Source organism: Carassius carassius, chromosome 20 (assembly GCF_963082965.1).
Source record: "Carassius carassius chromosome 20, fCarCar2.1, whole genome shotgun sequence".
Taxonomy (NCBI): domain Eukaryota; kingdom Metazoa; phylum Chordata; class Actinopteri; order Cypriniformes; family Cyprinidae; genus Carassius; species Carassius carassius.
This window is the reverse complement of record NC_081774.1, coordinates 19,543,898-19,558,987: the sequence shown is the minus strand read 5'-3', so window position 1 is coordinate 19,558,987 and position 15,090 is coordinate 19,543,898.

The window sequence follows — 15,090 nt, the reverse complement described above, 5'->3', positions numbered from 1 at the left end:
TAAACATTGTTTTAAGCTAAATGTGACAAAATGTTGCTGTTATTTTCAGCATGAGCAGCTTTACAAACGGAACCCGATAATAATCTGAGGGCTGCCCCCCCTAAAAATATCATTACAATCCACTCTGTGTATTGTAAATAATATAATTAACATATAATATAAAATAATTTAGCAAGTAATAAAACAATATGAATGCAAAAAAAAAGTGTTTTAAGTTTAGAAAAGTTTTACGGGAGTGTGAGTAGGAAACAGTTTACCATCAGAATGATTTTGACACTAATATTTCAAGGTAAATCTTACATTAATTTTTTTTTTTTTTTTTTTTTTTTCATTTTATGTTTCAAAGAATAAACAAAGCCTTGTCGGTTTGGCACAACGTGATAGTGAGTAAATGATGACAGAATTTTTCTTTAAAGGGCAACTTTTATGCAAATTTTCTTTTACACATTGTTTGAATTGTGTGTTGGCAGTGTGTGAGCACAACCATCCTATAAAGATAAATATCCACCCTCTCCTTTTTTAATCCTCTTAAATCATAAGCAGTTATTTTTACAAACCCCACCCACAACTGTTGACAGACAATGCCATATTAGCAAAGACCCCGTCCTGAGTGAGCCACACACATCTTTATCTTTATTTAGAGGAAGTGAAGATTTAGTTTACCTTCATGCTAGAGCATTTAAAAGCAGGATTCAAGTAAGAAATATCTTCTTATTATAACTGCAGAAATTATTCATTCAAGAGCAGTGAGTGATTTCAGTTTTTTTTTATTGTTAGGGTCATATTAACAGCATAGACAGCAGGAGCAGCAGCTCATTGCATTTAAATACACATGCACAAAAACAGCATGTTTCTGCTTACACTCAATATATGCATTTTCAGAATGATATACTAAATGATCTGTGAGGTATTTTGAGCTGAAACTTCACAGACACATTCTGGGGACAATTCTTGTCAAATTGGGACATAATAGGTGCCCTTTAAGAAAAAAATTATATTTGTGAATTTGCTTTTAACATATTCATCAGATACTATTTGTTTTTTTGTTTTTTGCTTGTTTGTTTTCACACCATCTGCCAGACCTTGTGGGATATCAACACATGGACATGCCTCCTAAAAAATCAGACAATATGAAGACATCTAAGTGTTCAGGATGTTACGTAAATACTGAATTCAGGTGTGCTTTGATGCCCTCCTACCTCCACATAATGCCTCAAAAAGAGGTATAGACATCAAGCGCATGTACCTAACCTCATCAGGTCCGTCCAACACACACAGTGCTCTCAACACAGGACAACATACTGTCCTATTTAACCAGCACCAGACGACGAATCTGTGAGGCAAAGAACTGCTACTTTGCCTTCTCTTTTTGTTGTCATGGCAACTCTGCAGCAGACTCTGGATAGAAGGAGAGTGTTTCCAATCAATGTTTTTTTTCCCCTCTTAGATGAGTGAGAGAGCATATTGTGTAGCCGATGGCCTTGGCGGTGCCGCTTCTGAAAAATAACATGTATTTTAGACCACTATTCATACCCTCATGCTTGATGCAAGCAAGTGTGCAAAAAACTTGTGCAGACATATTGAGGTTAACAGAAGGACAGGACGCCTACACTTATCCTCAGATGAAGATTATTTTACACACTGTAGCTCAAGCCAGTGAATATTTGCATGTCTACAGTAGCCTATATGCCTCCTGTTACAACATCACATTATAGTGCGAGGCAATAGAGGCAGGCAAATAAAACTGAACTTTTAATGGAAGCCAGCCCATTATGGTAAGCCTGGGGTTTAACCACAAAATGAAAACTCTCTCTCGAGCTGAATGAGGAAATTGTATTTCTGTTTCCTGCAGAGTTTTTCCTAATTTAATGGGATCGCCCTGGGAGGCGCAAAGAGCTACTTGGGAATAGTGATGCGTTAATAAGTTGTAAAACTGTATTCATGCACAACCTGGCATGTAAATGAAGTCGTTTGGCTATTATAATATTATTCTTTCCCATGTGAATCTAGGAGAGACTGTGGATGATGATGTAGCAGTGTTATCGGTCTAGATGTTTCCCCTGGGATGCAGCATTAATCTATCGCTTTTTTAACGTTTTATCATTTTTCACTGTCACTTTTTTAACAATAACAATATTCTTTGTGTGCAAAATATGGCATGAGCTGATGTGTTGGTCGCTTTAGAAATTCAGTTTCTTCCTCTGATCTCAAATGTGCTGGTATGAAGTGGTATGGATGGATCAACCCTGCTGCTTTATATGTTTCTCACCTCAGTGTGCCACGTGTAGTGAGCACCATGTTCTCAGAACAGACACAAGTTCATTTAAGTCAGAGTTTTGTCTGCTTTTCACCTTTTTAGCCAGATCAACAGTCCATTTATGCTCTTCATCCTGGGCATCTATTTTTGTTGATATGGCTGTTTCACATTTTTTAGGCTTTCAAACGTATCTTCATATGTGAAAGGTCATAGCAGTGTGTCATTTCGGCTGAAACACCTGCAACTACTGATTATGGAAAATCTATATCATGTCTCGTGAGACCCCCGAATCCTGTAACAAGGAGTCACAGATATCTAGCTCTTTGCTAGTGTTGAGTCCTGTTCTTTGACCAGTGAGTTTGAGTTGGAGACATTATGTCTTTTTGTTTTCATTTTATATTGTTACAATATTTGTTTAATCTTTCATGTAACACATGATGTGGATTCTTCTGTATTCTAAAAAAAAAAAACTTTCTGCATCCAAAATGTTAAGGTCTGAGTCCGTCCGAGTCCAAATTCAATCATAATTGCAGTCTGAATCCAAGTCCCGAGTCCAAGTGCCCCGACTGTTTACTAAAGTATGCTGATCCACATTTTTCAAGGAATCATTTGGTGAAAAATATTTATGAAATTTGCTGTAGACTTGCTCTGCCTCAGGCCATCCAAGATGTAAATACGTTTGTTTCTTCATCATAACAGATTTGCAGAAATTTAGCATTGCATCACTTGGTCACCATTGGATCCTCTGTAGTAAATGGGTGCCGTCGGAATGAAATTTGGAAAACAGCTGATAAAAATAAACAAGTAAATAAATACAAGTGGAAAGTGAAAGTGTGTTTGTAATAAATAAAAAAATGTCATAACATTTTTAACTTAAAGCTGGTGGAGTCCTCTATCTGCTTTCTCCATTGGAAAAACAATAAAAATAAATAAATTATCTTGAATAAGGGTTAAAATATGCAGAAATCAAGCATTATTTAAACATATAATTGTGGATTTTTAACTGAGAGGACAACAGAAGGGGATGGACTTTTTTCACTGGAGGAAGCGTTATTGTGGATTATAAACTCAGAAGTGGTTTAAAGGTACTGTAAAATGCCTTAATGTAGGATTGGTTTATTACAAACACGTAGCTTTTCACTTCATAAGATGATAATTGATTGACATACTGGAGTCCTGTACATTTCTTGTGTATTTTTTGCTTGTTTGTTTGTTTGTTTGTTTTTTCAGCTGTTTAGACTCTCATAGATTTAGACGGCACCCATTCACTGCAGAGGATCCATTGATGAACAAGTGATATAATGTAAAAAAAATTCTCCAAATCTGTTCCAATGAACAAAAAACACATCTACATCTTGGACGGGGTAAAATGTCTGCAAATGTTCATTTCAGGTGTATATACTGTAGGCTACAATGGAATACTGTATGTGGTTCGTTTTCACATTTCACAGATTTTGAGGGGAATTTATAAATTTTGGAAATATGTTCAAAAGCTATACTATAGACTTATAGTTAGCTAATGTGGCCAGTGTTTACTCCAATACTCCAAAGTACTTATAAATCTGTTTACAACACACAAAATCCACCCTTAGCAAGCATTTTGAATTTGAAGGTGAATGACAAATACTCTAATTATTGGTTTATGTGTCATGTTTGGTTTCTGTGAAGACCGTCTGTAATGCTGAAGAGAAATGTTTTATAGTGTTTGCTTGGAAATGATCGGCAGGTGGTTTCTATGCCTGCAGGGGAAGACACTGTTCTCATGCATGTGAACGTGCAGCAGGCTTTTTGTAACAGCAACAACAACAACAAAAAATTCTTAGCCTCCCCCTGCTGGGCCGCACAGAACTGGCAGAAGATTGTATGTAGGAAGTTAAGCCTTGGCCTGGATAAGAATCAGAAGAGTTTGTATTGAGTGGTAAAGTAGGTGTGTGTTACAGGCTGTGATGGAAGATCTCAAACCCACAAGGGCTGCAGTTCCCACGGAAAAATAGATATAAAGCTTTCAATTATATAAAACATTTTTTAATCGCTTAGTCATTTCCATGTCTTTTCAGTTTTGTATTATTTTGTATTATTGTGTGAAACACAAAGGGAGAGCTTCAGTTGTTCATACCATTGGACTTACATTACCATTCAAAATAAATTCTTTATTCAGCAAATATTATTAGATACCTTTTATTGCTCAAAAGTGACGGTAAAGGTACTTATAAAAAAATTCTAAAACTACATGTATCACAAGATTGCGCAACTGTTTAAACACTAATAATTAAAAGAAATGTTTCTTGAGCAGCGGATCAGCATATTAAAATGATTTATGAAGGATCATGTGACACTGAAGACTGGAGTAATGGCTGGTGAAAATTCAGTTTCGACATCACAATAATTAATTACATCTTAAAATATAATAAAACAACTAGTCCACTATATTCAATGTCGTATGAATTAATAAAAGAGTTTTATGTGACTGAAATTATTGCTGTTCTTCACTGATAATCCAATGTCAGATTTTACATCTAATTTGTGTTAAATGGTATTCATCATGTGATTTATTGTATCATGAAGGGCAGGTATAAAAGTCACTTTCCACTTTTATTTTATGGAAAGGAGCAGCTTGGATATTCTGCATAACTTCTCATTTTGTGTTTCATTAAATATATATATATATATATATATATATATATATATATATATATATATATATATATATATATATATATATATATATATATATATATATATATATATATATATATATATATATATATATATAATTCACATGGAGTGACTTTAAGGTGAGTAAATGATGACAGAATTATCTTGTAATGTATATAGTGGCAGTATATAGTCACCTACAGCATATGATTTATCACATGAATAATTTTTATAAATAAATGTGGGGACACAAAAATTATATTTGTGCAATATGAGTTCATCTAAGTACATTCAGATTTTTCCAACTTTGTAAACTTGATGACCCTGTTGTATAATATACAGAAAGTGGATGAAGTGGCAATGATACCCTGAGACTGCAGGAGACTGATGAGACAGGACATGGCCTGCTGAGACCCCCAATCATCTTCAGCTCATCCATGAATGACACTCATTAAGTACCGTCCTGACAGGGACAGAATCTCTGAATGAAGAACTTACACTGTGTGCTTGTGTCTACTTGGCTGAAACACTCTGTGCATCAGCAAGAATGCATGGTTGTATAGTTGAATAAACTAGCAGTCTTCACAGGGCGTCCATGGAGGTACTGCAGGGAGTGCCCCAAAAATTGTTTGATCTCAAAGGTTTTGGTGGAGGGGGATAAACAAAAATGAAGCATAAAAGGGAAAAATGTTAACTGAAGTTCAAATGAAGTACAGCAATTTTTTGTCATCAAAATGTATTGCTAAAATGTATCATGTGGAAATAAAAGCACCATACAATAAAAGTACACTGAAGTAATTAATACTTTTATTCAGCAAGGACACATTAAATTGATTCAAATTGGCAGTAAAGATATTTACAGTGTTATAAATATTTATAATGTATTCAAAACTATTTCAAATAAATTATATTCTTTTGAAAACCCTAAAGAAAAATCACCATTTCCACAAATAAATTAAGCAGCACAAACTGTTTTCAACATTGATAATAATGAATGATTCTTGAGCAGCAAATCATCATATTAGTATTATTTCTAAAGGATCATGTGACACTGAAGACTGGAGTAATGGCTGCTGAAAATTCAGCTTTAACATCAAAGTTATTTCATTTTTTAATAGTATTTTACAATTGCACTTTTATCAAATAAATGCAGCCTTGGTGAGCATAAGAGATTTTAAAATAATAATAAGAAGAATATTAATAAAAACTGTAGTGACTGTAATAAATAAGGACTATTTTAATGTAAACCATTTACAGTGGATACATTAATATGCCTCTCTATGTATGTAATTATAGACCAGGCTTGAAATGCAACACAGTTTATGTATGCAACAGCACTTTCTATGTGTTTTTTTTTTGTGAATGTCTCTTTAATAGGTTTCTAGTTCGATAGTTTACTTATGGAAATCTGAACCAATAAAACAGAATTTGACACATCGACTCAAGAAATATGTGAATAAGGATACCACATGCGACTTTACAGATATGACATTTCACAGGTCACTGCATGCTGGTTTTCAATCAATATATCCCATAATTACCAATTAGTGTGACACACTATTACATCTATACAATATATAAAAAAAATAACATTATATTTCTGTTTGTAATTACATCTCTCTAATCTTGTGTGATTATGAATAATGTTCAAATAATCTGTCTACATAATTGAGAAAAACAAAGTTCTGGAATCATGACTTTCTTTTTTCCAAAGCAGCATGACATACTGTGGAGGGCACTAGTAGAGAAATGCAATCTTATTCATAAACCCTTATTCATGCAATCCACCGTTGCCCATGTGAAAATTCACCATAGCAACCATGCCACTAAAGCAACTAGAGCGTCATTCACTGCAATAGACGACTCAGCTTGACATAGCACAGACCAAATACAGTCACATCCCTGCATATCTTTTAATATGTACAGTATACCTTTGAATTATTAAGTGAACAATTAATTATTCATTCATACATTGAAAATTTGCATGCATGTTTTGTCATGTATTGTTTGTGCTGATATCAGTAGGCATTTTTTTGGTGTGTGTCTGAGTGTGTAAGTGTGCATATGTGAAGGTAGGCAGGTGTAGGTGTGTTATCATCACAACCCGTATCAAATAAGTGCTATGAGAGTGCTATGGAGAACAACACTATCAGTGTTGTAGATATGCTACTTATTTTCTTTACCTTTTGAGCAGTCAACCTGGTTTGAGCATCTCATGCAGAGCAGTGCCATCTACTGGAACTTTATAAAAAATATTTTCAACTGGGAGATTTTCCTGAGATATACAAATTAGTATCATTATAGGTCCATAATAATGTAAGTACATAAGTCAGCAAGATATATAACACTTCTAGTGTTTCCCTTTCAAGGAAACTTCGAACTGCGTCCTCCAGGGGTCACTATGGGGGAAGGCCTCATCGTGACCCGTTTTTAAAGCATACATTGAAAAAACACCAATAAGTTGGCCGGCGACAGCCACTGACGTCACTACTGGTGTGACTATTGAATAAATAGGCACCGGGAGAACACGTCATTTTCTTCTTTGTCTTCACTGACTGTTCTGTTTGAAGCATGCATTTGTAAGTGGTACGAGTGATCTTTCTCTATCAATCATGGCGATCTGCGTGCATTGCAAGCGTTTTTCAATGAAAAAGCTCTGTTCTTGTTTGTCTCTCTTTTCGAGGAAAGAGGGGCAGCCATCTGCTTCCCACAGTTCAGGATCCACTGCTTCTGAGGCACAGAGGAGAATGAGTTTGTGGGGATGACAGGTGGATCTGGCTGAGGACTTTAGAGAGGGACTTTCCCTCTCGCCATGGGCAAGAAGGTAGGCAAGACCTAAGAGAAGTGATCCAGACAAGACGTCAGTGCTTTTGTCCGAATCAGAGTAATACTTGAGTATTGACTCGTTCCCTTTGGGGGTTTTACATCTGCCCTTATCTTCCCCTTTCTAATTCCCCTATAACCACCAGCTCTCCACCTGACCGAGGTTAGGTGGGAACTTCTTACATGACAGTCTCCTATGCTGGACATATGATGTTTTTGGATGGTTCTATGGTTTCATTGGAACATGCTGCAGGCTGAGCCCCCTCTCTCATGAGAGTTGGGTTGTGCTCTCTCAGTTAAGTAAATTATTACTAGCCATTCTAGTTTTGGGTTGGTCAAGCTCCCTACTCGTTTGAGAGTTGGGTGTTTGCCCTTCCCCTCAGCTAGATATTAACTGCTAGCTGCTCCAGCATTATTACCATAGATTGAGTTGATGACTCTCAAACATATTGTTTTTGGGAAGCACCTTTCCATCTAATGGAGTCCCACGAAAGCCCCTTAGAACAGTATCTTAAAATACATGTTATGGTAAGTGTGCACAAGAAATCTTTGCACACTTTCTAAAATCCACACTGGTACCTATTTAAACAGGGTGTTAATACTAGGGATCTGTTGAGACAAGCATATGCAGGAGCAATCAGTAGTCCCTGTGTGACAGAACAAGACTTCCTAGGCTCTTGGTCGTATCCCTTTAAAGGAATCTATCTTGATTCCAAGCCTTGAGCTCTACCCTGGGCCCAGGAGTCTGGCCCTAACAGGTAAGTTGGGTATGTAGCCTAGGCCTTATGCCGTAAGGGATAATGTCACGGACAGCCGTCTAACATTCCAGGGGCAACTCCCATGGAAATAGTAGAGTTGGTACTTAGTACTTGCCATAGTTCTGGCCTGCACTCCCCTCAGCATGGTGGCATGGGTATACTCTACCCCATAGCGACCCCTAGAGGATGTGGTTCGAAGTTCTTGGTTACTCTCCAAAATGGCAGGAGACATAACTCGGGGGATAAGTATTCTCGTAGCACTAAAAGTAAAGTTGAGCCACTGATGTTACATGGACTGTTTTACCAATATGCAGTAATTACTACGTTTATGGACCTGGGAACATTTCAGTTGCATTGCTGTCTATGGAGGGTCAGACAGCTCTCGGATTTCATCAAAAATATCTTAATTTGTGTTCTGAAGATGAATGAAGGTCTTACAGGTTCGGAACAACATGAGGGTGAGTAATTAATGACAGAATTTTAATTTTGGGGTAATTAACCCTTTGATAGTTAGTAAGGTAGTTGATAAATGTAGGTATTGGGTAGAATTAGGAATGTGGAATATGGTAATGCAGAATATGTGATTTGTAAGTATTAATAAACAGCCAATATGTTAATAATAGGTATACTAATAAGCAACTAATTAATAGTAAGAATTGGTCCCTAAAGTGTTACCTTTATTTCTTTTTATTATTTTTTATGTCCATCCATTATTATGTAAAGTTTTGATGTCTTTGAATTTAAATTTTCTTGACCGAAGCTCATCATTATATTTAACTCAAAAAAAATTATTTCAGATCCACAAAATCCACTCACTCATTGTTTTATAATTCCAAAAAATCTTAAACAGTCTCTCCACATGAGCAGTTCCAGACTATGACGACATAGTCAGTGAAAGTCCTGCCCATTTGTGATGCTCTCTGCCCTATTAGCATATACACAACCTTGAGTGAGAAGCTGTGGTCCGCTATTACTGTTCTCTCACTGTATCTGCTGGAGGTACAATGTCAGCGCCAAAGAGCCTTTAAAAATGTTGTGTGTTGGGATGCACCAACGAAAATATGAGTCTCCATAGACTGCTAAGGACACGGTGGTTACATTTTATTTTCAAAGGATATGTCCTATATAAAAGTCCTATACTTTGCGCTAACATTTTACACCGAACTGCCTCACAAACGAGGGGCAGTTCAGTGTCGGAGTTGTGCAAAGATTGCTTCTGAAAGAGGAATCGATACCAATGCTTTGTGCGCAAATATTCAGATTCCAGACAAGGTAAGCATCACGCATCATATGTTGTTTTCCAAAAGAGATTCTCAACTCTCTGTAAGGCTAATGTTGCTAAAGCTACTATTGGCAGTGACTGTTTTCACTAATGATACCTTCACATGCTACCAGAATGATTGTGAATAAAAATGTGATAGTTAAAAATTGCGTTTGGAAGCAATGTGTACGCCTATGGACGTATCCGTGTATTTATTGTAGGCAGGGTTGAATGAAAAAGTGGGACAGATGCTCAATTTGCGTGAGGTGGGACAAAGGGTAAAATTGCTGTACAGTACAACATAAAGCGGGACAAGTGATCACTCTATTCGCACCAGTTATTCAGCCTATAAAGTGTACATAAATTTTGTATGTATTTCAAAATTGTGTCTAGTACTATATAAATTACAAAGGTTTAATTGGCATCTTTATTTCAAATGACCCGACCGACCACGACCCGAATATCATTAAAAATATTTTTGGATGACTCATAACCGCAGGTGACCGCAGGCACACGCTCATTTTGCATCAACCCCCGTATCACTAACACTCGTTTACAGTTGTAAACACTAGGCTTTCTTCTTTCGTGAGGGGGTTTGGCGCCACTGTCTCGCGGAAATCTTGTAGAATTCAACCAATCCAATGAGGACTTCGACACTCCTGAAGTGTTTCCACTTTTGTGCGCCATACTGTATGCATCAGACACTCAGCCAGTGGTCCGTGGGCGTCTCGCCCGTCTCGTCTGAGGCTGAAACTACCGTAACACCGGTATGCTGCGACCATGAGCTCTTGAAGCTCCACACTCTTCTGAGAAGGGAGGCGGGAGCACCAGCTCAGTTTCATTTAAAGGGGACATACAAATGAACAGAGCGTTTTGACTTTTACCCTAAAAGTGGAAATTTCAAGAAGCTATAAAAAATTATCTATGGGGCATTTTGAGATAAATCTTTTTTATACACAATCTGGGGACATCAGAGAACAATTAAAAATGTTGTATCAATGTATTCTATAGCACCTTTAAAACTATTACTCAGTTAATAATAATAATAATATTATTCATTTTGGATGTTTTATTTTTATTTTATTTAACCTTTATTTAACCAGGAGAGTCCCATTGAGATTAAAAACCTCTTTTTCAAGGGAGTCCTGGCCAAGAGGCAACAACATTTACACAATTATAAACATACAAAGAAATATTAAAATAACACAGGTTATGAAAAACAATTGCACATTATAGAGGCAGTCTCCATTGCTTTCAGCTTAGTTTTAAAAGTGTGTAAGGACAAGAGCTCAGTCAGTTTCCAGTCCTTCTGCAGCATATTCCAAGCAAAAGGAGCGGAGTGGACAAAGGCTTTCTTCCCCAACTCAGTGCGGGCAAAAGGAACAGAGAGCAACAGCTGATCATTTGATCGCAGGGAGTAGGAGTCAACACTTCTCTGTGTGATTAAAGTACAAATGTATGGAGGCAGTAATCCAAGCATAGCTTTGAAAATAAAAGTGTACCAATGTCCATGCCTCCTAGTGGCCAGAGAGGGCCATCCCACTCGTGAATACAATTCACATGGTTTCTACAGTTAGTAATGAACCTCAAAGAAGCATGATAAACCGTGTCCACCATTTGAAGACATGAAGAAGAAGCATTCATATAAAAAAGATCACCATAATCTAGCACAGATAAAAAAAGTTGCAGTGACAAGGCACTTTTTTACTTCAAAAGAAAAACACAATTTATTACGGAAGAAAACCCCCAGTTTAAATTTTAATTTCTTCACAAGTTGTTCTATGTGTGGTTTAAAAGTGAGGGAGTTATCAATCAAGAAACCAAGGTATTTTTCCCTTCAAGTGTAGACAGTACTGGAACAGTCTGAGGCACCATTGTAAAATTTGAAAACAACATTAGCTTAGTTTTGTCAGCATAAAGGACTAGTTTTAACTGAAGAAGTGAATGCTGGACAGCAATAAAAGCTTTCTGCAGGGTTTCAATGGCCTGAGCAAGGGATGATCCATAGCAGTAAATGACTGTATCATTAGCATAAAAATGCATATTAGCATCAGAAACATTTTGACCCAAATCATTGATATACAAGCTAAATAGGAGGGGCCCCAAAACTGAGCCCTGTGGCACCCCCTTATGGACAAAAAAAATCAGAACAGAGTCCCTCATATTTAATGCATTGAGTCCTGTTATTCAGATAATTTGAAAACCATGCAACTGCATGCTCTGACAATCCTGAGCAAATTAATCTGTTCTTTAAAACAGCATGGTCGACAGAATCAAAAGCTTTTGTCAGATCTAAAAAAAGTGAAGCACAGAACTGTTTCTTAACAATTGCCACAAAGTGACCAAAAATGAAAATATGCTGAAAATGTACTCTTCCTAAGGTCATCCGGAATGCATATAAGTTTGTTTCTTCATATAATTTACAAGTAATCTAGACCATCAATTAAAGTCTTGTGAAGTGAAAATCTGCATGTTTGATGTTTGTACTAAACAAATTCATAATTAAGACATTTTAACTTCAAACTGTTTATAATTCTTTATCTCCAAGCACTGTTACATAATTGGGCCAAGTGCAACACTTTTGCATTAAATTTGTTTTTGTTAAGTCTGTTAATGCTAAAGATCTCCCCTACTATTTTTGGTAGTATTGGAAGAAATGATACTCTCATACATATAACACAGGAACTCACTATTGAAACAAGATGTTTCATCATTCAGCAATCAGGGCAAATAAATTAAAGGTGCAGTTTTTAAATTTTAAATCCACATTTGTTTTCTTCTAAAAGTAGTGCCAGACTCAGTCTGTTGATGTCCAGTTCACTGTTAGTGATTAATGACAGGCTGCTAGAATGCTACAGTAGAATGGGGTGTCCATGGCAATCAAAACAACAATGAACAACAGCTATTGGGTTTGCCTTATTCTCATTTGCTATTTGAATATGGGTAACACTTCAGAATAATTAGATTTTTATTTTTTTATCACACTGTCTGTGTCCGACCCACCCTGAATTTTATTTTATTTTTTTAACCCTTTCACGCATAGTGGTCACTACAGTGGACAGCTATTAAAAAAGCATTTTCTTGAATTTGCACGGGTTTTTATGGCAAAGTTGGACATCAATCTCTTCATTGGACCCTGGTGCATCATCCTATAAATTGCAACCAAGTGGCAAGCCTTTGCGTTTCGATTTTTTCCCCCTCCAAACCAAGATGGCCAAGGGTCAGTCAGACATGCCAAGTTGCTCCAGAATATCCACCCATTCCTTCTATCCTAGGAGACTCTTGTATGTAAAAAAAATATTGCAGCATAAAGCAATATCTAATGAGTCATATCACAGTAAAATTTTCCAAGTTTTGATTTTAGATTGAGAGAAAACTCTGATTAATCACATGTCCACTGTAGTGGACGTCATGCATGCAATGGCTATATTTCAGCTACAATTCATAATTATAATGTGAATATTGTTTTTGAAATTTAAAACATAAAAACTTAATATGCATTGACTTTTTCTACTGTAAATAAATGTATTTGTATTATTAGAATGTAATTTTCATTGACATCGAAAAAAGTCATGTGATTACATAATGTATGACACTTGTAATGCATTACTTTACTTGTTAGATCAAAAAGTAATCAGATTTTATAATGCATGTTATTGTAATGCGTTTTTTTTAATAATAACATCATAAAGTAATCTGATTACGCAATGCATGTTACTTTTAATGCGTTTCTTTACTCATAACATCAAAAGTAATCTGATTACATAATGCATGTTACTTGTAATGCGTTTCCTTTCTCATAACATCAAAAAGTAATCTGATTATGTAATGTGCGTTATTGTAATGCGTTTTTTTACTCATAACATCAAAAAGTAATCTGATTACGTAATGCATGTTACTTGTAATGCGTTTCTTTACTCGTTACATCAAAAAGTAATCTGATTAGGTAATGCACATTACTTGTAGTTAATTACTTGTTAGATCAAAAAGTAATCTGATTAGGTAATGCATGTTACTTGTAAGACATTACTTTACTTTTAACATCAAAAAAGTAATCTGAATGGGTTATGCATGTTACTTGTAATGCGTTACCCCCAACACTGATCATTTCAGATGAGATTGAAAAAACGTATCGCTAGGTTTTCTCAGAGGAGGGCTATGATAGAAATGTGCATGTCCATCTTGAACATAATCATAATTATCAGCTAATAAGGGTAAATCTCCATACTCTGGTGCACTGGAGGCTCCCTGAGTGGTTTCCACAGTTGTACCTTGACAGGCTGTAGAAAATTCTGATGGAATCACGTCCTCGTGTTCTGATATCATACGCGAAGTGCAACTTGTATGAAGTTGTATGAAGCCATTGCAATATTTTGCATTTATATTTTTTGCATATATTTTATAGTTTTCACATTATTTGATATAATTGCATTGATTAGTTTGTTAAATTCACATACTTTATCTGTTTGATTATTGTCTTATATTTAATACAGTATATCTTCAGTTTAAACCAACCGCATGCTGTCCACTCAAGTGGACATCTGAAGATCTCTTTGAAAAATTTGTAAAAAAATAAAATAAAAATCAATTCTTGTTTTTCATGCCCTAAGAGCAATAAAAACACATAGGAAAAAAATTCTGACTGAGGTTATCATAATTCATGCATGAAAGGGTTAAATCAGCTTTAGAATATCCACTTAAACTTTACAAAAAGCACTTCTTCACCTCTCATTAAATTCCTGTCACTGTTCTGTTTCTTCAAAGTGTTACATCACAATGTTCTTGAGAAGCAAGGGCTCACTGAAGTCATCTTGTATGACTTGACAGCAGAGCTCGAAAATCAGATGTCCATTTTTATGGGGATGACCAGACCTTGGTTGTCTCACAAGAACCCCACAAATGCCTTTCTGCTGTGTAACATGTGGCACCCACAGATTTATGAATTTAAAAAGACAGGTTGTGGGAAAATATGACACTGTATGCTTATTATATTGTAAATGGCAGATTAGAAACACTGCAATATTACAAAGTGCACAGAACGTAAATGGACTTAAATCTAAGCTGAACTGATATGATCAAATATAGGTTATAAATACATTTCACACCCACATTTCCATTTTTATGGAGACATTTTAAAGGTGTAATTATACTGTACAAACTGTATTTTCAATACCCTTACCCTCACACTACCTCTCACAAAAAAAAATATATTTTGTTCTATTTCAATTTTCTGTGATTTAAAAGTTTCCTCATGTGGATCAAAAATGTCCCCACAAGGTGAAAATTTACTGGTTTCCTTGTGGGGACATTTGGTCCCTACAACGTAGGAAATACCA